Here is a 25,293-nt window from a genome sequence, read left to right on the forward strand (position 1 = left end):
CTGATGTCACAAGTGTAAATGACATAAATTGATCAATGCACTGTACTGCTGTCATATCAAACCAACATCTCCAATTGTACTCTGTGCTTTATAAATGCATGGCATGTTGTGATACCTAGTTTTATGCCAGACATAATCTTGTCACTTGCACTTAGCAGACTGATTTGCCTCCTATTCACTCATGATGTTCCTCCCCAAGGGCTTCATCATGCTGATCCACTAGTTGCCCTGTTTGGGCCTCTGGACATTGAAATCCGATAGCATAGAGTGACAATGCTTTGATGTAATTGCATTGTGAAGCATAGTATATGCAGAAACCGTTACAACTGTTTTATTAAGTCTGTAGTGGAGGATAACAATGACTATATACAATCATGGGAAATGGGATTGAAGCATGCATTTTCACTGCAGTTTTACTTTTGCATCCACTCCAGGTCCATATTCTCTGATGGAACAATTTCTACATATTGTTTGGAAGAGACAAGTTGATCTAGTTGTAGTTTAATATTCATTTCAATTTGTTTACCAAGGATAGATTCCGAACAATTTCACTCTCAATCCAGTATCAAAGACTGACCAGTCAAGCAAAACAGATAAGAGTACAGTAACACAACTGACTGTAAAACAGTACAATGGTAGTGTAGTACTTAAGATACATAATAAATCTAATTTATTAATTTCCAGTATGTACAAAAGCTTTCTTTGAGAAATTTGTTCAGAATAAATTAGAGATGAGAAAAGGGGCAAAAGATCTTCCTGGTTAAGTTAGATTGAAGAAGAATTAAAGTAGACTTAAGTGATGTGTCCTGAGGGTAATGGGTACATTCTGTTTACTTAACTAAATGTAATTTTAGTAGAGAATGGAACTTGGAATATGAGGATCAGTCTTTAATTTTAGATAGGAGGGACTCCCACAGTTTGGGACCAATAATTGAGAATACATGGTCAGAAATGTGGACGTACCTCTTGACCTGCTAGTACAAGAAATCTGAACAGAGCCAAAAAGAATGGGGGGAAAAGGGTCTATATTATAACAGCGAACTCTTAAAATAGTGAATGCTGTATAATCGAAAAAACCGAAAACACAAATTTCTGAACAAACGGAACAGTGATTTTTTTTCCCAGGAAAAAAAATCGCTGATCCACAAAAAAAAACCAAAAAAAAAAAAAAAAAAAACCCACCAACACAAAATAAAGTAGGAGGCTTCACCCCCAAACCTTCCGATGTGGGGGGCCTGTGCCTCCCACACCCCCTTTCTTAAATATACCAACTCCAAAATCGTACCACAGGGGAGAAAATGGCAAAGACCCAAAAATGGCCCAGTGATTTTTTTCCTTGGGGAAAAAAAATCACTGTTCTGTGTCTTCGGGATTTTGCCCTTTTGACATTTAGTTGTCGATTGAACAGCATTTACTATATTAAGCATTTGATTACTTAATAGGGAACCGTGGCAAAGGCCCAAAAAATAGGGACAATTATTAAATATTTCTCTTATAAACTTAGAAAGGTAATAAATTAATAGGATGCATTTTTCTGAAAGATATGAAGTCTGAAACTCAAATAACTGTTATTATTTATTCACTTCAGTCCTCAGTGATATGGTAGAAAACCACGCATTTTGTGAGAAACAGACCTAAAATATGAGCCAAAAAATCTGGACATGCTGCGAAAAACTGGGCAGCTGAGAGGTATGGATGTGGATTGTGGAAAATTTGCTTTACGGCTTGAGTGGTTCAGGTTTTCTTAAGTTGTATGTGGGGGTGTGTTTTAGTTTTGATGCTAAAGGAGGGAGAGTATGTTCACGCAGGAGTATAAACAGTTGTCACTCTTGAAGCAGGTCTGCTCTTTGGTTACTGGGAGCCAGTCTGCCTTTCTTATTTTATACAGTGGGTGCATTTCTAGGGGAGCATGTAATAAGCCTACATATTTTGCATCCTAATGTTTGAATAGCATTGGAGTTTTTAGTATAGGCTACTGATAGAAAAGAGAGGCTAAACTGAAGTTGAGGGAGTAGGATTCTTTTCTGTACTGCAGACCTGATGCAGTGTGAGTGGAAAGGAAATATTTTGTTGTGACCAGAATAGTAGAGCATTCATTTTTAAACTATATTATCAAAACACAGGTGGAAGATGAGTGAAGGGTCTAACCAGAGACAAAGATACTTGAAAGAGGGCACTTGCTCTAAGGAATGGTGGCTGTGATCAATAGACTGTTAAACTTTTATTAGATGCAAATGGAGAGATGATAAAATCAACAAGCAAAGGAGAGTAGTATTGCTGAAAATGAATTCTTCCTCAAGTCTTGGTGAATACCTTCATGAGGTGGACCCTGTTTTTACAAAATCTTGCCAAGACAATAGTGATAGATAGACTATATTTTATATAGCATATATCAAGGAAAAAAGTAGGTTAAAAAATAAAGACAGCTGGGTGCACAAGTACCAGGATAAAAAGTGTCCAATCCCAGTATGCACACTGGTCCCAGGACTGGAAAAAATGACAGTGTAGAATCCTCTAGACACAGAAACATTCATACAATGGGCTTAGGCCAGATTCAGGGGGAGGATGGCCCCCTATTATAGAAGGAAGTAGAAGTCCATAAAAAAACACAAAAACTAACAGGCCAAATAGCCAGAAAGATGATAGAGTGGATTATTAAGGATAAGAAAGAAATGAAGTATTGTTACTAATATGCAAGAATTTCCAGACAGAAGTATACAAAAAGATTAAAAGAGAAATTAGAGGAAAGAAAAGTACTTGTACAACAAAAACTGTCAAAAGCTTCAAATGCAAATTTGTGTCCATTAATATAACAGATTCATAAAAATCTTACCTAGATAAAGAAACAACAGTATTAGTAAAACAAAGATCCCTGTTAGTTGCTAAGGTATTAAGCCAAAAAACTAATCATAAAAAGAAGAAAACAAACAACCAGCTAGACCACCATGGAAAACTTTTTATTAAAATAAAAGAATAAAATCGATAAAGTAAATACTAAAATACTAATAAAAGTTAGTCCAAAGATTCAGGATAAGCACTTTCAACCTTCTAGCCCTCCTCAGATTCATAGAATGCAGAGATGTTATTTCCTTATTATCATAGTCAACATCCAATCAATTCTCATTTATAGGGCAGCTGCCTCCTTGACTCCAACCTACGGTCAAGCAGATGGCACTGCCTAATTTAGCAGCCAATCATTTTCATCTCAGGAGCTGCTGCCCCTTAATAATTGGTTTCAAAGGGATAATACCATTTAAACCAGGTGGGTGATCTGCTAAGTCTGCAATCCATTTAATTTCTTCAATTTCAGTCCTGTTGCACGTCACCTCCTCTTAAGCTTTCAATAAAAATTTCTAACACCATAAACAAAAACGTATGATCAGGATTGGACATAATGTCCTATGAGATGTCATTGCTTTGGACTTTGTTTCTGATGTTATTCATATAGTGAAGGATACATTCTTTGAAAGGTCTATTGGTTTTGCCAATATAATAAAAACAGCAGGTACACATAGCAACGTAAACCACAGACCTTTCTAAGATTGAGGGAAGCTTCTCTGTTCATCATTGAGAGTGGTGAGCTTAGAAACAGCCTATCTGTCACCTGGAGGAGTGGTTTCAGCAAAGAATCTGTAGTTTTATTTGCCATTTTGGGCAATTTCTATTCCTTTCATCTTTCTGCGTAAAATCCCATTTTTGTGCTTGTATTACATCAGCAAGAGCCTGCCTGGGTGTCCTGCAGAGTCCTATAGCGGCAGAGAAAGAAAATGGAGATGTTGAGTGGATTAAGTACATCTGTTTTGCTTTTTATTGCTTATTTTTGTTAGCTGCATTATTCTGACTTTTTTTATTAACTGTGCTACTTATTTCAACTGGTTTTTGAATTCTTACATTGTTGCACTTGAATTGATCATTTTTAAGTGTTTTTCATCTGTTTAATTGTAAAGGGCTATACACTTAAGAGTGATAGCCTTTTCCTACTTTGAGTGTTTTTGACTTGTATCTGCTCTAACTTTTGAATCCTATCTCTGTACTCGTTTCCTACCTTTCTAGAGCTAGTAGAGTCTGGTTTTCAGATTTTGCTGAATTCTGAGCTGTCTGTAAGTTTCTGTGTTGCTTAGACATTTCTGAGATAGAGGGAAGCTTCTCTGTTCATCAGTGAGAGAGGTGAGCTTTGAAACAGCCTATCTGTTGCCTGGAGGAGTGGTTTCAGCTCAGAATCTGTAGTTTTATTGGCCGTTTTGGGCTATTTCTATTCCTTTCATCTTTCTGTTTAAAAACCTGTGTTTGCACGGTTTTGTCCACCACGCAGCGGCATTTAACTGTGGTTAAACTGTTCCCAGTGCCAGAAAGTCTGCTCTTCAGATTTTCTCTTAGAACTAGCCAGTCTTCTATTTTTAGCCATCAAAACTGTTTCTGTTCTATTGAACTAGCTAGTCTTCTAGTTTTAGCACTCAGAACTGTTTCTGTTCCCTTGAATGAGCCAGTCTTCTAGTTTTAGCACTAAAACTGTTCTTGTTTCCTTAAAACAAGCAATCTTCTAGTTTTAGCACTCAAAACTGTTTCTGTACCCTTAAACTAGCCAGTCTTCTAGTTTTAACATTCTTAACTGTTCCTGGTGCTCCGCAATTGTCCAAGTCTCACTGCAAGCACTAAATAATCTACAAATTACTGCAGCACTCAACTTTCCTCACTAATTAAGAGGAAATCACCTCCCAGTACTTAAATTAATATATATATATATATATATATATATATATATATATATATATATATATATATAAAAAATAGAAAATGTTTTCTCCTGTCCACCTGATGAATCTGGGCATCTTGGGCAATGTAGTAATTGCCTCATGTACACTGACAACCCTGTCCTCCTACCATCCAACACTACAACCTGTAAGAGATGCACTTATATAGGCAAATTGGAAGCCAAGCTCTCTCAGTCCAAGACTGGACTAGACAGTCAAGAGAAGAAGGTTAACACCACACAGCACTCAACACATAGTCCATCAAAACCCACACCTCCCAAATCCACACATAGTAATACAAAACACACATCTACATTCACAGTGGTTCTCAATAAAAATCTGCTCAAACAACAGAGACCTCCAAAGCTGAAATACCAGCAACCACCACCCCCCAACACTACCAGAATGACACATAGCCCACAAAATCAGTGTGTCACTCAACCACAGCCCATAAGGCAAAACAATGTACCCAGCACACTAGTCATTGGTGACTCTATAGTCAGGCACACTGACGTCCCCCTCACCAGACTGAACAAGGAGAAAGTCATTGTTAGCTGCCTGTCAGGTGCCAGGATCCACCATATAATGCACACACTCAGGTCACTCCACAACAAGTACAAGTATGACTTCGTCATTGTCCATGTTGGAGTGAATGACCTGAGACATACCTCCCTGGACTACATGAAAAGAGACATGGAAGAGCTCTCTGACCATGTGGCCCAGGCAGGTATGATACTAGCCCTGAGTAGCATCCTGCCATTGCCCAGAATGATGCCACAGTGCAAATACAAAATGATTGACTTCAACAATTGGCTAAGATTCTGGTGTCATTTCAAGGGGATCCAGTATCTGTCTGCCTGGGACGACATGATCAACAGGCCACAATGCTTTGCCAGAGATGGCCTGCATCTGTCACCACTGGGATTCCGGATACTTGCTAAGGCTCTTGTTGCCCCTATAGTGCCTTTTTTAGGCAAGGCTCAAATGTCAATCGCACCACTATAGTAGACATAAACAAGTGAAATCTAAGGGTATTGCTACTCAATGCTAGAAGTCTAAACCTCAAAATGGACACACTCGAGGTTTTCCTTAAGATGGAGAACATCAACATCTGTGCAGTGACAGAGACCTGGTTTAAGGCTCCATAGAGCACCCCTGCATTACCAGGCTATAATTCTTACCACACCTTTCAGCCACCCAACCAGGACTGAAATACTAAAGGAGGAGGCATGTCCATATTCATAAAGGATATCCACACCTCCAGGCTCATTGCTCAACATAATGCCTCCGAAATTATCCAAGTACAATTAACACTGGACAAGACTGTAATTCAGGTTGTAGCATGTTACAGATCCCCCGCCATGCCCCAGGATACCCACTCCATGTTTCTCAATATACTGGATAATATTAAGATACAGCCTGATACCCTAATTTTGGGAGATTTCAACTACACCTCCATCAACTGGAAAAACTACTCATGTACTAACTCATTTGCCCAATGTTTTCTGGAATTCGTCAATTCCAATGCCCTGGACCAGCTTGTCCATACCCCTAGCAGAGGTAGCAACATCCTGGACCTGGTCATTACAAATATGGGTAATAGATGGTCCATGCCAGAGGTCAACTCCTCGCTGGTCAGGTCTGACCATAAGCTAATCACCCTAGACATCCATATCCTGCCCCCTCCCCATTAAGGAAACCACCATAAAAAACTTCTCCAAAGCCAACTTCATGCTTCCTAAGTCAGAAATGGCAAACGTCATTACACCCACACAGATGGAAAATAGTGGCACAACTGCTGAATCATATACAAATGCACTGTATAAGCACATGCACGAGTGCATGGACTGTGCCATCCCCAACAGAACCAAGACGCTATCCTCCAGAAAAAGGAAGCCAATCTGGTGGTCTCCTGCCATAAACAAGCTGTACAACAGAAGGAAGAAACTGTTGCAGAAAAGAGTAAAATCCCATGACTGCAGCAACTCCCTGGTCAGCCTCAGCAAGAAGCTGAGATCCCTCATAAAATCCTCCAAAGCTAGTTACAAAAATAAAATTGCCCTGGATTCCAAAGACAACCACAAAGACTTCTACAGCTATGTAAAGAATCTCAATGGCAACACTCATATCTGCTCTGAACTACAGCACAATGGCACTACATTTACTAACCAACTGATATTTCCCACATCCCGGCAGACACGTTCAGTGCTAACTTCACCCCCCCCCCTCACCCTCCAAAGAGCCCATCCCCATACAGGATGATTGCAAACCCCCTGAAATCACAGCCACACAGGTGAAGACCTCCCTCTCCAAAGCGAAGAACACAGCATCTATGTGACTGGACAACAACATCCCAGGCTGCGTTCTGCATGAACTACAGCATGAACTTGCACCCTACCTAAGTACCATGTTCAACCATAGCCTCACTTCAGGCTTTGTGCCTGATGAGTGGCACACAGAGGCACTTATCCCACTGCACAAAGGGAGTGCCACCACAGACCCCGGGAGCTACTGTCCCTTTAGCCTGACAAGCCTGGTCCACAAGGTCATGGAACACATCATCCTAGACCTTATAAACAAAGACATAGGTAACCTTCAAACTCTGGACCCCACTCAGTGTGGGTTTGTAAAGGGTAGAGCATGCCTCCTAAACCTGATTGACATCTTCAAAGCAGTCACTAGATCCATATCTTGACCTTGCCAAGGCTTTCAACACCATCCCCCACTTTGGTATTATAGATAAACTCACTGGACTAGGCATAAATTCCTATGTCACAAGATGGGTGGCCAAGTGGCTCACTGACAGAACCCACACAGTGAAAGTAGCTGACTGCAAATCTGACTTCAGAGCAGTGACAAGCGGAGTACCACAGGGTTTAGTCCTGGGTTCTCTCCTGTTCAGTATCTACTTATCTGAAGTCCAGGCAAATACAGCTGGTCTCTGGCTAATAAAATTCACAGATGACTGTAAACTAGGAGCCATAATTGATTCAACTAAGGATCCGAGCATTCTACAAAGAGGCCTCACTGAGACTGATGCTTGGTGTCAAAGTCATGGCCTAAAGCTCAATGCCAAGAAGTGCATTGTCATCCCCTTTGGGAAAAATACTGTACCCATGAGTTACCACATAGGCAGTAGCCTACTAAACACCATAAGTGTGATAAGAGACCTTCAGACACAGGTGGATAGTAGTCTCTCCTTTGATAATCACGTCGGCACAGTAGTCAGGAAATCCTTCTACATGGCACACTTCATCACAAAGGGGTTCTTCCCCAGAAAAAGAGAGGTCATTGTTCCTCTCTATTCATCCCTTATTAAACCCATCATAGAATACAATGCCCCATTTGGCATGTACCTCTCAAGCCATCTGCAATAGCTGGAAAGGCCACAGAAATACCTCACTAAGAGAATTACTGGCCTCAAACAGATGCCATACGCTGACCATCTCAAAAAACTCTAGTTCTACTCCGTTGCATATCACCTACTCCGAGGTGACCTCTACCTAACATACAAAGCTATGTCTAACCCAGACCTGATGGACATGCTACACTTAAAGAAATCTCAATCTCTCTGAGCCACACGTTCCAGGGACCTAAACCTTGTCACCACAATAAACAGAACATGCTGGAGGGAGAGATTACTGTCCCAGAGACTTTCCCTGCTCTGGAATAGGCTATTCATTCATGTCAAGCAAAGCACCTCATTAGCCCTCTTTAAGACAAATCTTGACAATTGGATGGGTAATAGGAAATTCACCCCGGGAATCACTGCTGTGGCTCTGCTCGATACGGGCACAGGAAAATAATTTTCTTGGGTGGCTAAAGCCAGGGAACTCATTTGGCTAGGCTTGTATAGGCCCTAGGGCCAATAGCCTAGTACTTGCCTATGAACCTATGAACCTATTCCTGGTATTGCAATCAGCATATTTATTAAGCCAGTATCTTTATGAGTATTGGGGTGCGTGAACTCATTAGTGATATTGATGCTATTACAAGACTTACATCTTCCACATGAAAAAGTGCCTTTTCTTAAAGGCTGAAAACTTGGAGATCTCTTCACTTTCTTTTAACAGAGCAGTCTCTTAAGATTCATGCAATTGTTGAAAAAAAAGGAGGTGTCTCACCTACTATACATTTCAAGTTATCATTTACAGTTAGAATAGACCAATTTTTCTTGATGATGTAAAATATTTGGGAGACATCAGAAATATATGCAACTAAACATCTGATAGGATGCTCTACTTCTTCACATTCTCAGTTATCCCCAATATTGTCCATCTTATCAGAAAAGAAGGGGTGTCCTTTCATATTCCATAGCCCTCATGTCTCCATGATATGTAGCTGAATGTCCTTACTTCTATATCCTCATTCTTAAAAGTTATGTAAAAGGGTTTGTTTCTCATGTTCATAAGTTCCCGTATCTGTACAAAGTCTTGATACACGAAGAAATTGTCCCTTCACTGTTTGTGGAAAGATATGTCCTGGATGCATACTCGTCCTATGTAAGAAGTGATTCCTCCAGCAATCCTTGTGGTAAACTGTCATATTAAAACACCCTATTTCATCTCTAGTGAATCTAACATCAGGAAACTTGTTTCTGCTCTTGACATATGAGCATCAAACTCCACAAAAGTGTTAGTCATCTCCAAATACTTTACAAAATAAAGAAGGTTGGTCTCATCTCCTCTCCATATTAGGAATATGTCATCCACAAAACGACTATAGTATACAAATGTCATTCACCCATGGATTGATCTTATTGAATATATACCTCATTTCCCACTGAGCCAAGACAATGTTAGTATAACTATTAGCACATGAGGTGCCCATGGCAACCCGCCCACTTCTGCCACTAGTAATCATCTTCATATAAGAAAACATTATAGTCACTGATAAGTTTCCAGCAAAGTACAAATAAGTAGAGCAGATGTTACTTCTTCAGCTTGTCTGTATGAATTCGCTAACTGCAGATATCCCATATTCATTGTGAATAACAGTAAAGAGACTGAGAACATCCATAGTAGCCATCATAAGTCCAGGTCTATAAGTTAATGAAGCAACCACTTTCAATTTATGGTATAACTTCTCCAAAAAATGGGAATTATCTCACAGAACTGTACTAGCTTCCAGTAATAATCTCTTCAAACAATACTCAACATAGATAGAAGCAGGTTCAGTAACCCATCCCCTACCTGAAACAATAGTTTGAAGGGGTGTGTATTGGGAACTCTTGTGTATAGTAACAATGCATAAAAAATATAAAATAAAAATACATAAACCATGGAGCCATTGAATAATTGAGAACTTTACTGGCATTCTGGTACCTCGGCTAAGTGCCTTCAAAGGAATAACTTTCATTACACCAGGCAGTCATAAAAATACAAGACAATAGAGAAAGATCAATTATCTTAATACAAAATGTTAAAGTGTTAACAACTTTTAATACACATAAATCAGAATAAATACAAACTATTTACAGATCAACAATTAAAGTTAATATCCAAATTCAGTCATCTCGGTTTTAAAGTCCTAAATTTAGTATGAACCTAGATTCTAATGCCAATAATTTATATATAAAACTACCCCCACCCTAAAATTGGTTTGGCCAAAACAGAAAAAAAGAGGCTATCATCCTTTCCTCTATGCATTGTATGGAAGATATCAGCAATAGGACTATTCAAAGATTTATTTCTAATATCTTCAAGGTAGTCTAGTATGTGGACCTTAACCATTCTTTTAGTTTGTCCAATATATCATTTAATGGGAACATACCCACATCCAACTACATAAACTACCCCACAAGAAAGCAGTTGAAATTATCAACTGCAATATATTTCCTACCATTAATCTTAGTATCAGAACGTTCTTGACCCTTTTACATACTTTACATCTCCCACAAGCAAACATACCCATCTGCTTTACCCCCATCACCACCTGTTTGGAATTCAAAATTTCTCTTAAATTACTAAATCTGACATAAGAAAATACAACCTTCTTGGGGAACAAACCATCTACTACTTCATTAAAGCATACCACTGGCCATATATTTTCTATATTGTGCTTCATCACACCGGAAAAAGGGGAAAACTTAGAAAAAATATCCTATCATCCATCTCATTAAGTACATGTGCTCTAACATCCCTATGATCATTCATATAAATACCAGTAGATGCCATTTTCTTCTCCCCATTAGTTTACTTTTTGCCACCTGTATCAACATTCAGAGTAACCCCTATTCAATAACTTCTCAGTTACTTCTATGAATTCCTTTTCTACCAAATGCTTTCCTGAAGTGTGGTCATAAGCACATTTAAATTCTTCATAAGTTAGGGAGTCTAACAAATGGGGTGGTGGAAACTAGTGGCATATAAAAAATTATTAACTGCAGTTGTTTTTTCATAAGGTCAGGACTGCACTCTGCTATTGCCATCTATGTATAATTCAATATCCAGATATTGTGCAGAAAACCTATTAACATGGAATGTAAATTCCAAACCCAATGGATTACTGTTCAATAGCTTAATAAACCCTCCAAAATCTTCCATCTCCCCATTACAAATAAAAATAAAATCATCAATGTAATGTTGATTCTTCACCACAAATTTAGAAAAAAATTCCATGGGGTACATAAATAAAGTCTCAAAGTAGGAGATGAAAATAAAGGCATATGAATGGGGCAAAATTAGCCCCCATTGCCATGCCTTCTTTCTGTAAGAAAATTTCCTTGTTAAAAGTAAAGTAATTATGTGTTAAAGCAAACTCCAATAACTTCCCCAATGTTGTCTTCTCTTAATTTTGGTGTACAAGGCTATAATGTCTACAGTATCCCAATAATATTCTTCCTTACACTGCATACCTTTAACCATAGAACAAAATTCATTGGTATTCTTTAGATGTGAGGAAATAGTGGTCAAATCCTTTTTCAAATGGCTATCTAAAAAGATACCCACATTTTCCAAATAAGATCCACTCCCAGATACTATAGGTCTACCAGGAGGCTCTTTTAAATTTTTTTGCAACTTGGGTGTGGTATGGAAAGTGAGATCTCTAGGATGTTGAACAAATAATTTTTTAACATCCTGTGAAGACAAAAAACCTAATCGCTCACCTCATTCCAAAATTTCCACAAGTATCACATTATATTCTGTAATGGGGTTATAGGCTAATTTCAGATAATCCTTTTCCTTTAACAGCAAATCATATACCATCTTGTTAAAATGCACTCTGCGCATTATAACCCAGTTCCCACCTTTGTCGGCTTGCAAGAACACATACTGGTCATTCATCTTCCTCATTTCCTTCAAAATTGACCATTCATTTACTTAAATTAAAAGATTTAGTAGATTTTATAAACTGAAAATATTCACATTCAATTTTCTTACATAAGACATTTTCAAAATTAATTAACACTGAAAACCTGTTTGGGGGCATAAAATGACTCACACAAGGCATTCTAGGGATGGTCAACCTCCCATAACCTGTATGAAAAACTCCATAAGCACTGTTACCATCATAAACATCGACTTCCCTTTAATCAAAATGAAATAACTCATTTTCGTGCAAAGATAAATCCAATAAAGGATCATCAGAATCAGTATCAACATTTACCTTATTATCATGATTATCTTGAAAATGAAAATGAGCTATTAAATGCAATTTATGACAGAATTGTCTGGCATCAAACAACACATCAGCCAAAGATGGAATTTCTGTGGGCACAAACTTACTGCCCTTCAACAGTATGTCTTTCACATTCTGGGAAATGCAAAAGTCAGCTAGGTTAACAATGTGCAAATCTGCCCACTTACTTCCATGTATGGCAGTCACAAAGAATAAGCCCATACTAAACTCCTGGACATGAGAAGTCACAAACATTAGTTACATTTGCTATGACTCTTGTACCTCCTTCCATCTCTCCCCATGGTGTTTTATTTAACCCCTGCTTGCTGTTCTCCTTATTTTTTAGTGAAATACTCCTATACTGTCTCCACACTCTCAAAAGAGATGCTTTTACTACTCATGGACGTTTCCATTGATGATACAGATGAACCACATGTATTGCGAGACTGACTCTCTGTAGTTCTCATTTGGGACTGCCCACTCCTTAGTTTGCATTGTCAAAAGAAAACAAGATTGTTTCTAAAGTCATTAATATCACAACTTAATTTCTTTTTATGTTGAAGGTTGAAAGCGCTTATCTTGAAACTTTGAACTGACTTTTAATCTTTTAGTATTTACTTAATTAATTTTATTCTTTTATTTTAATAAATAGTTTTCCATGATGGTTGAGCCAGTTGTTTCTTTTCTTGTTTTTATGATTATTTTACTTGCTTAAGACATTTAGCAACTAACAGGGATTGTTATTTTGCTAATCCCATTTTTTGGTTTATCTTGGCCCTCTTGTTGCACATGGCTGAAGGGAGCAATGGACAAGTTGGAGCTGACGAAATGTCATATGCTTAAAGTGAAACCATCCTTGGAATTAAATATGAATTGTGTGCTACTGGAGTTTTCAGGAAGTTACGCTAATCTACTTCTTGTGCTTGAACTAAATGCTGAAGTACAGAAGGATTCAGATTTATATAATGGAACGTTTGATCAAATATTTTTGTAAGTTGAGAATGTTGCTTATCATTTGAAAAAGTTACAGTGGCAGAGTTTTCATCTGGAGGCTTGCCTGCATTATCGTGTTATTCCAAGAGGCATGCAGGTTAAATGCATGCCAACTTATGGAAACACCTACCCTGATTTACTTGCACAATGGCAAGCAATTAATATTGAAACTAGCTTTAAATACATTGAACTGTTAATTGAATATTTCAAGTCGAATGAAGAAGAAACAGTGGAGTTGATTAAAAAGAAACAATTAGAACCTGAGAGTGTGACACAACAGGATGATAAATGTGAAAAGTCACAAGCTAACTAGAGATTTTCAGGATTTTAAAACTGGCAATTTGTTTGAATGGCCTAAGGATGTAACTGAAATTGCTAAGAGTAAAAGTGGAAAGAATAAAGAAGTTTCTACTAGGCCATCTACTACATCTGACATAGAGCATCTAGATATGCAGAAGGTATTTAACAAAACAGCTGCATCCAATACTGAGCAAACTGATGTGCTTAGTTGTTCAAGTGGATCACGTACAACTGTGACAGCTTCTAATTATGAACAAGTGACTACAGTTCCTGCCTCTAGCTCTGAAGGTGATATTGATGCTTTGAATGTAGAGAAAGTTATGTTCAAGGGAGACTGTTGAAATGATAATTTTCATAATTTCCCGCAGTTGAATTTAGGGACCAGACTGAAAGAAGGGGTCTCTCAACTTCTGGTTTTTCGAGGGCTCCCTATATTTATCAAACAGTGACAACGTCCGTAACAACAACAACGGTCTCTCAAGAGAGGGAGGAAGAGGAAAAATGTGTAGCACTAGGTCTATAAGATTGACGGTTGAAAACATTGAACACCATATGGTTGACACCATATGGTTGATGTCTTCAAACATTGAACTTATAAAAACAAAAAAAAAAAAAGAAAAAAGTACTCTAACGGGTTTAAGCAGGGGAGCAAGCCCCCCTGCACCCCCCACGTGGGGGGCTGTGTCTCCACACTTCCCGCTACTTAAATATGCCAACTCTGAGGCTGCACTATATTGCAGTAAATGGAAATCTCCCCTTACGGAGATTTCCATTTACACATTCGATGTGCGCTTTCACTATTCTCGTGTGGACAATATCAGCTTCGATATTGTCGGCTTTTGAGAATATAATATAGACCCTGTTGCACCACCAGGAGCTATGGTCATTGACTCCCTCATTGTTAATATCTCTCAACATACATTGAATGTAACAGATGCATCTGCTGAACTAGGGTTTATCATTCATACCAACCCTTAGATCGAGACTTAGTGAATTTACGATCGATATAAAATGTTTTGGAAGAAATATTACATTGAAGAACATTTTTGGCAATAAGAGTGATGAACTGCCAATTAATAGATTCAAAAAGCCTAGTACATTTCCACCAATACCACATCTTCCTGTAGAATTATTTATGCAAATGTGTGAGAAGGATGTAGCTGAATTATGGCAGAATAATGATCGCAGAGGTTTTCACAACCTCAACAGTGATGAACTAAGAGCTTTGCAAAAACTGATGAATTATGAAGGGATAGCCATCAAGCCTGCTGATAAAGGAGGTGCGATACTTGTGTTGGATACTGATGATTAACAGAGAAGAATGTATAATATGTTGGCTGATACTGGAACATATATGATGATACTCAAATGAGAAGTAAATAAAAAGGTTAAAAATGTTCATGATATTTTATGTGACCTGCTCATGACAATAACTGCTGCACAGGAGTTGAATGATTGCTTTTGGGGTGAGCATCCACAGATACCACTGATAAATGGACTCCCTAAGCTACAAAATAGTTCCCAAAACCCACCTCTTCAACCTATTGTTTCACATAGGGGATGGGTTACTGAACCTGCTTCTATCTATGTCAAGCATTGTTTGAAGAGATTATTACCAAAATCTAGTACAGTTCTATGATACTTCCCATTTTTTGGAGATGTTATACCAGAAATTGAAAATGGTTGATTCACTAACTTATAGAACTGGATTTATGATGGCTACTATGGATGTTCACTGTCTCTTCACTGTTATTCACAATGAATGTGGGATATCTGCAGTTAGAGCCTTCATACATACACAAGGCGAAGAAGTAACATCTGCTCTACTTATATGTACTTTGCTGAAACTCATTCTTGACTATAATGTTTTTTTATATGAGGATGATTACTATTGTCAGTAGTGGGGGGGTTGCCATGGGCACCTCATGTGCCAATAGTTATTCTAACATTGTCTTAGCTCAGTGGGAAATGAGGTATATATTTAATAAGATCAATCCATGGGTGTATGACATCATATACTATGGTCGTTTTGTGGACAACATATTCCTTATGTAGAGAGGAGATGAGACCAACCTTCTTCATTTTGAAAAGTATTTGGAGATGACTACCACCTTTTTGGAGTTTCATGTTCATATGTCATGAACAGAAATAAGTTGCCTTGATGTTAGAATCACTAGAGATGAAACAGGGTATTTTAATATGGCAGTTTACCGCAAGGATTGTTGGAGGAATCATATCTTGCATAGGACGAGTATGCATCCAGGACATATCTTTTTGCAAATAGTGAAGGGACAATTTCTTTGTGTATCAAGACTTTGTACAGATACAGGAACTTATGAACATGAGAAGCAAACCCTTTTACGTAACTTTCTAGAATGAGGATATAGAAGTAAGGACATTCAGCTACATTTATTTATTTTATTTTATTTTACATTTGTTAACTGGGAAAGTCCGACTGGATACATATCCTTTTTCAGCGGAGGCCCAGGGAGAAAAGCTCCAAGTTATCCAAAGCATTAAATAGCACTATTAATAGAGATTTTGATATATAGTAGCAACTAATTGAGTAGTTAACATGAAAGTAGCAGTAAAATAATTGCAAGTTCTCAAAAAGCATTTAGTACCAATATTAATAAAAAATGTAGATATTAGTGAGAAATAATTAGGTATTCAACAAAGATATAGCAATAGATCTATTTACAAAATTATTGTAGCTATTTAGGGGGAGAAATGGAGGTTAAAATGATCTTAGGAAGTTAACACTGGGTCACAGTCAAAACGTTAGTTGAATGTCCGTAGTTAAGACATGAAAATCTTTATGAAGCAGAGATTGATTAGTCAGGAATTTAGTAGAGGTATATCTGAAGGATACCCTTTTACAGTTGGTAAGGAAAGAAAGACACAAGGGCTAAGGAATAGAAAGGACGACCCTTCTTTTCTGATAAGATAGACAATGTTGGGGATAACTGAGAATGTGAAGAAGTAGAGCATCCTATCAAATGTTTATTTGCATATATTTCTGATGTCTCCCGAATATTAAACATCATCAAGAAAAATTGGTCTATTCTAACTGTGGATGATAACTTAAAATGTATAGTAGGTAAGACACCTCACTTTTGTTTCAAAAATCCCATATATCTTAGGAGGCTGTTGTGTTACAAGAATGTGAAGAGATCTTCAAGATTTTAGCCTTTAAGGAAAGGCACTTTTTTATGTGGAAGATGCAAGGCTTGTAATAGCATCGATACTACTAATGAATTCCCACACTCCAATACTCACAAAAGATACTGGCTTAATAAATATGATGATTGTAATACCAGGAATGTAGTTTATGTTGCTAGGTGTATCTTCTTGTCATTATATTGGCAAAACCAATAGACCTTTCAAAGAACACATCCTTCACCATGTGAATGAGATCAGAAACAAAGTCCAAAGCAATGCCCTCTCACAGCACATTATGTCCAGTCCTGACCATACGTTTTTAATTATATTGCTAGAAATTGTTACTGAAAGCTTAAGAGGAGGTGACATGTGCAACAGAATTGAAATTGAAGAAATGAAATGGATTGCAGACATAAGAGCAGATCGCCCACCTGGTTTAAATGGTATTATCCCTTTGAAACCAATTCTTAAGGGGAGGTTGTCCCTGGGATGAAAATGATTGGTTGCTAAATTATGCAGTGCCATCTGCTTGATCATAGGTTAGATTCAAGGAGGCGGCTGCTCTATGGATGAGAATTGATTGGATGTTGACTATGATCATAAGGAAATTACATTGTTGCATTCTCTGGATCTGAGAAAGGCTGGAAGGTTGAAAGCACTTATCCCGAATTTTTATACTGACTTTTAGTCTTTTAGTATTTACTTTATCGATGTTATTATTTTCTTTTAGTAAATAGTTTTCCGTGGTAGTCAAGCCAGTTGTTTGTTTTCTACATAATGAAACCTTGGGCCATTTGAATAAAGAAGCAACTGAGAAGTGTGAAAATATAAAGAACAAAATCTAGAGATTTTGAAAGGTATAAAAAAGAAACTTGGACATGGGAAAGAAAGAGATCTGATATGGTATATTTTTTATGCAAAGGAGAAAGCCAAAAAAAGCAGCTCCAAAGATATTTGAAGAGAAATACAGGCAAAGGCACCCAGATATGTAAAATTTCACAATATAATAAACAAGATCACAAAGAGGGAATGTAGAACAGAACATTATCAAAATAGAAGTTAAATGTATAGATGCAGAAGTTATGTCATACCTGTGAAGTGAAGGATTTAATACAGAAAGCCTAACACAGGTTATGTAACAGCATGATGGAACAATGGGTCCCCAAAGTAAGGAGAAACAGGAGGAGTGGGAGACATCTGAAGAAGCAATGTGGAAATGGAAAGAAGAAATTTTATATAGTGCAATACTGATGCAAAGTAGAAAGCAAAACTAGTAAATGCAAAAAAGTACGGCCAAATATATTTCAAGAGAAATGCATGCAAAGGCATCTAGATATGGACCATTTTACAATACACAAAATAAGAAAATAAAGGGGGAAATTGGAAAAGAGGATTACTAATGGAGAAGATAAAGAAATAGAAACTGAAGTTATGCATTATCTGTGAATGATTTAATGTAGAAAATCCAATTCGGGTAACATCACAGCATGGCAGAACAGTGAGTCCCCAAATTAAGAAGAAACAGGTAGAACAGAAAACATTTGATTACTTGATACATGAAGATAATTGGAGCCTTAAGTAGGAAACCAGTACAAATATTCAGCAGGAGTTGCACAGCAAGGGAAGGAATAGGAAACTGTGGCAACTCTGATGCAGTTCGTGTTGTGGAGTGATAGGGCAGTAAGTTCACATATGAAAGAACAATGGATGACACAGGATGAAGCTGAAGAGAATATGTCACAGGAAGATGTTTTGAAAATGTCTGTAGAATGTCTGCAGGAAGCTAAAAATAAAGAACGTGGCCTTAGTTTAGAAGAAAATGATTTAAGGGGAGAGTTGTTTGATTTAATAGAGACAGACAGGCATATGAAGATCAATGAAAGAAATAGATTGCAGAAAGTCAGTAAGACCCAAAATGTTACAAGGCTGATAAAACAAATGAACACCATAATCAAGACTATTGACCGAATTCATGTGTTATAACAAAAGTAAATAGAATATACTACTGTGCAGTTAAATTAATAACAGAAAAGTCTTGCCACAAAAACATAGGGCAATAAGGAAAGGAAGGGAAAAAATCAAATGCCATCATGGAAGTACTGAATAGAGAAAAATATAAAGCAATTAAGGCAAGAAGTGTCACTGTTAGAACAGCTCAGAAGAAGGAACAGATCAACAAAAATACTTAGAAAGATAGATGTGATAAAAGTAATGTGCAGTATCTATTGCACTTTATTGCCTGTGGAACATTAAAATGCTGAATGGATGGAAGTAAAAGAAACAGTAAGAAGTTCAAATGTACAGGATATGAAATGGGATGAATTAACAGCTGTTAGAGAAATTGAAGCAAAGTTATGAAAAGTTCCTTAAAGGAAACCCCCCAGGCCCAGATGCAGTACCTAACTTCTGGCTAAAAACTATTAACATCCTTACACCAAGATTTAGCCCCAAGTAAGAACTATTTATATGTGCATCCTGAAGAGACACCAGTGTGGTTAACAGGAAAAAAAGTACTCCTCCTTAAGAATGAGCCCACAAGCTATCCTAAAAACTATAGACCAATAACTTGCTTTCTGATGATGTATAAACTATATACTGGAATTGATGCAAATAGAGTTTATAGTCATTTAGGAGAAAACCCAATCATAACAATAGAACAAAAGGGTAATAAAAGTAAGTCATATGGAACAAAGGATCATTTGTTATTAAAGTTATAATGGTGAACTGTAAAAAAGGGAAAAATCTAAGTATAACTTTGATAGACTACAAAAAAAGCCTTTGACAGCATCCCACATTCATGGATAAAAGAGTGCTTATAGATGTACTGTGTATATTCTATTCTTACCATGGCTAATGACTCATACTAGCATGCAAGCTGTACAGGTGTAACCTCAGTGTCACCCTACTGGATCCTATACACTGACTGTGTATATTCTATTCTTACCATGGCTAATGACAAATACTAGCATGCAAGCTGTACAAGTGTAACCTCAGTGTCACCCTAGTGGATCCTGTAAACTGAATGTGTATATTCTATTCTTACCATAGCTAATGACTCATACTAGCATGCAAGCTGTACAAGTGTCACCCCAGTGCCATCCTACTGGATCCTATACACTGACTGTGTATATTCTATTCTTAGCATAGCTAATGACTCATACTAACATGCAAGCTGTACAAGTGTCACCTCAATGTCACCCTACTGGATCCTATACACTGACTATATTCTATTCTTACCATAGCTAATGAGTCATACAAGCATGCAAGCTGTACAAGTGTCAACTCAGTGTCACCCTACTGGATCCTATACACTGACTGTGTATATTTTATTCTTACCATAGCTAATGACTCATACCAGCATGCAAGCTATACAAGTATAACCTCAGTGCACCGTACTGGATCCTATACACTGACTGTGTATATTCTATTCTTAGCATAGCTAATGACTCATACTAGCATGCAAGCTATACAAGTGTCACCTCAGTGTCACCCTACTGGATCCTGTACACTGACTGTGTATATTCTATTCTTAGCATAACTAATGAGTCATACTAGCATGCAAGCTGTACAAGTGTCACCCCAGTGTCACCCTACTGGATCCTATACACTGACTGTGTATATTCTATTCTTACCATGGCTAATGACTCATACTAGCATGCAAGCTATGCAAGTGTCACCTCAGTGCCATCCTACTGGATCCTATACACTGTGTATATTCTATTCTTACCATGGCTAATGACTCATACTAGCATGCAAGCTGTACAAGTGTCACCTAAGTGGCATCCTACTGGATCCTATACACTGACTCTGTATATTCTATTCTTACCATAGCTAATGACTCATACTAGCATGCAAGCTGTGCAAGTATAACCTCAATGCACCATACTGAATCCTATACACTGGCTGTGTATATTCTATTCTTAGCATAGCTAATGACTCATATTAGCATGCAAGCTGTACAAGTGTCACCCTACTGGATCCTATACACTGACTGTGTATATTCTATTCTTACCATGGCTAATGACTCATACTAGCATGCAAGCTATGCAAGTGTCACCTCAGTGCCATCCTACTGGATCCTATACACTAACTGTGTATATTCTATTATTAGCATAGCTAATGACTCATACTAGCTTGCAAGCTGTACAGGTGTCACCTCAGTGTCACCCTACTGGATCCTATGCACTGACTGTGTATATTCTATACAAAAGGATTATCTCTGTACGAATGCATAGTTACTTTGTAATCTCTAGTGTACGTATAAAAAGGAATATCCACAAGTATATGTTTTGGAATAGGCAAAGTGACAGCCTTTATTCCTCCTCAGTAATGACCCAGGTGCTGCCGTGAATGCTGTCTCACATCTGTTTCACCTGCACCAATATGGATCATTCTGCCTTCATACCTCAGTCATGATATTCTTTCTACAGCGGCGTACAATTATGCCACAGTTTCCACCCAGGTGCAGACATAATATATTTCATATATCCAAAGTTCTGCACATATCAATGCTTATTAACTAAAACTTGGATGGACAGATGATGATAATGCTGAATTTGTCAAGATATAGCTCTGGAAACTATACAGTGTAGCTAACAGTAAAATTATCAGGAGTGTATCTGACTATCTAGCACATAAAATATCTTCACATATGCTAATATGTAATATACTACATTTATTCCAGGCTCAAATTCTTGCAGGCCTTCATATGCATTCAGATACATTGAGATCCAATGATATAAGCTACACTGACTGACATGGCCCTTAGATTACTAACAGAAAATCATTTTATTTTAGTCTGCCATATAGTTTATCACTAAGGGGTGAGAGGTCATCAGTCCAGACCTTCAGGGTCACACTGGGATCTCATCCAGTTAATAATATAATAGTAACAGCAGTTATATATGCCCTTCCATTTTCTGATAGACAGCAATTACAGAATCCCTGGCCTAAAATATTTTTCTTCACATTTCTTTCTTATACCACTGCACTTGTACAAAAAACAAGGGAAGCAACACTAATAAGATTAGAAATCATTAAAATATATTTCCTAATATTTTCCTTTAAAGCGAAAATGTATTTATTATTGCCTTATACCTTAAGTTATAAGTGTTTGCTATTTCTGCCACAGTAAAATGAGATGTAAAAAGCCTGGAAACCTAAATGAAATTACACTGGTCTGAGCCATCAAATTAATATGTAGAAATGTGAAACATTATGATTTGGTCTTTTTTTCTACATTAAATCAAAATAATTTGTTCAATAAATAAAACAAATCCATGCTTTGCACTACAAAAACTTCATAATGATCAGTGGGTTAATTATGCACTTCTCCCAAAGACTGTAGCATGCTTTAAAGTGTCAAAAGAAACTTTTTTTTTAAGAGTCAAGCCTTCCTTGCCAGATAATTACATAAAATCAACATTTCCTGCTAAGGCCAAATGTATTATTCATTACATATATCTTAATCAAGCAATCATTACATCACATACCACACTAACAATAATAGCTGGAGGGTTCATATTTTCAAATGCAGAATCAGGCAAACATATCAAATAATATGAGAAAATCAACCAGCAGTTTTGTTTACATATGATATTAATTTGCATACTTGATACAATATATTATAAATAAAGGAAAACATGTTGGAACATTACTAAAATTAATTCCAACAGATAATTATCTATGCTCAGCATTAAGTGCTCTGCAATGATTCTTTGAAAAGAAGTGTCTTTCAGATTACAGCAAATGTTTTAATAGCCACAGTAGTGTTTTTAAATAAAATAACTAAAACACATTAAAGAAATATAGCATTTGTGCTCCGGTTACTATCACAAGAAAAAATAAAACTGTATTATTGAATAACTAAAGGGATTATAAGACATTCCAGACAGCACATTAATAAAATATAGCAGCACTGAAAGTTAAAGTTTTTTTATATCATATTATTGACTGCTAATCTGCAATAACAATATGTACACGTATTATAACATGCATATGGAAATAGAACCATATAAACTAAATGAAAAAAATTTTGGAATTAGCAAATTGTGATGAAGCTTTTAATATCTGGTTATCATAAATGAAAAATGACAGAGACAAAGATTATAATAGGCACAGTGCAAAGAATTTAAATATTTTTTTTTTTTTAAGAATGCTTTTTATTGAGTCGCTCAAAAAAGTAAAACAAAAAACAGGCAGAAAACTGAACACTTTGCAAAAAAAAAAAAAACAAAGACAAGCTGATTTCAGAAAATCATTTGAGGTTGGTTTCACTGATTGTGGTATTGAGGTACCAGAAAAAGTAGCAGGAATCAGCAAAACCAACCCCGAATGCTAAACAAAACAAGCTACTACTATTCATCCCCAAGTCATACTCTCAGAGCAAATGGAACTTTGCAATTATCTCATTAAATGCACAAATTGTACTACTCCTACACACAAAACTGCTAGAAGTTACTATAGATATGAAATTTGGGGTCTATATCACTTCAGTGAAAATTAATTTCAGTGAATGGCATTTTCGGTTCACTTACATCAAATGTGCCATTCGTCAAACTGTTCATACTGAGATTGCGGTACAGTGAGGATCGGGAAATCTTCCCTTTCCCCACTGTAGTGCAATCTCAGAGTTGGTATATATAATTAGCGGGGGGTGTGAGGGGCACAGCCCCCCACAAGAGCGAATTTCGATGAACGTTATTTCTGTTGAAATATCATTCGCTGAACTGTCACTTCACTGAGGTAATATAGACCCAAAATTTGACCTACTTAGAAAGTCATCAAAGAGACTAATTAAAACATTGGCCTGCTGTATAGATCTAAATATTTTAACAGACAGTGTTAGAAAAACAATAGCATCTGCCTGTTGACATTCTACTATCCTATATGCCTCTTCAATATTTAAAAGCTTGCAGGCCTTACAATGATATAAACTTGAGCAATTGTATAACAAAGTAGCAAAAATAAAAGAAAATGCCCACACCAGCTTCTCAAAACCATAAAATCAATGTACAAAATGACTAGAAAAAACAATAGTAGCTGAAGATGAAGATCGACACACTTTCAAATAAAATTTATTGAGTACTTTTGACCTTCACTGAGGTCTTCTTCAGAATAACTCACACATACCTGATACACAGTTTATAAATACAAGACTTAATCACACACACAATAAATCTTGTATGTTCACCTGCATCTTTGAAACCCTCTGTTTTTCTTTAAAACACATTTATAAATAATTGGCCTATTTATTCCATGGTAGAAGTGTGCATTCAACAAAATTTGCCACTTTATTTTCCTAAAATCCAGTTCATCCTCTGTTACCATTAAAATTCTCATGAATATTATCTACCACATGAAATATAAACTTTTTTTAAAACCTACACACTCCATAGAATGTTCTGACAAACCATGTGTTGATTTTTTATGGTATAGTGATATACATACATGTTAACTGCCTGTTAGTATTTCCCTATATAAAATCCATTAAACACTGTGCACTAAGCACTGTAAACTACAAAGGGGTATTTGCAAAAACAGTCATCCCATAATTCCAATTGGTGGACACACAAAAAATGGGTTTGTCAGAGATATGCCTACACATAGAACAAAATAATCATCTGTAGGCTCCTTTCTTCTCATTAATTCATTTGTCTTTAATATTTCTTCCTCTTTTGTTAAAGAATAGTTAATTCTCACTTACAATATATTATACTTCACTACCTGCCATAATATGCCAAATGCTGTATATTATACCCTTTATAGCTGAACCGAATGTGGTAAAAATGCACCACTTGAAGACAACTCAATTTATACCGTCTGTGTTGCTGTTACAATTTTTCAAGGCTTCATTTTTTTTCTCAACTTTATCAGTGAGGTAGTCCCATAAAAAAATGATGCTGTATGTTGGCAGTGAGGTCATTAACTCTGAAATACTGCCCTTTTATCAAATTATGTTTTACATAAGTAAGATGCATGCATGCTGCTACTGTGAGGTAAAATGTTTTTAAAGGAAAACTCTACCTTAGAACTAAAAAAATATATTTTTCATTGTATCTTTGTTTTCTGAGCTATTTTAATACCTCAAAATCACTCCAAGTGCTGCTTTTACAATTTAATGTAGTGCTCTCAAAATGGCGGATTATGGGGCCTGCCTTGGTAATGTGATCTTCTTTTCTTGTTTTCATTCCTTCTTTCCAGAATACATTTCAAGTCTTCTTTATATGAGTGATGCTCAACATAAGAAAGTGGTGTTGTTTTCTCATGCCATTCAGATAGATGTCAGGACTATGAAGCACTGTCATCTAAACACACCTTCTGTAACAGAGCTACTTCTACGTTTCCCTGACTGAGCGTCATTTATGCGTCTGTTAGAGCTTGTTCATAAGTTCATAGGTTCATAGGTAGGTACTAGGCTATCTGCCCAAAGGCATTTATAAGCCTAGCCAGAATGTGTTGGATTTCG

Source organism: Protopterus annectens, chromosome 7.part0 (assembly GCF_019279795.1).
Source record: "Protopterus annectens isolate FY-2018-M chromosome 7.part0, PAN1.0, whole genome shotgun sequence".
Taxonomy (NCBI): domain Eukaryota; kingdom Metazoa; phylum Chordata; order Ceratodontiformes; family Protopteridae; genus Protopterus; species Protopterus annectens.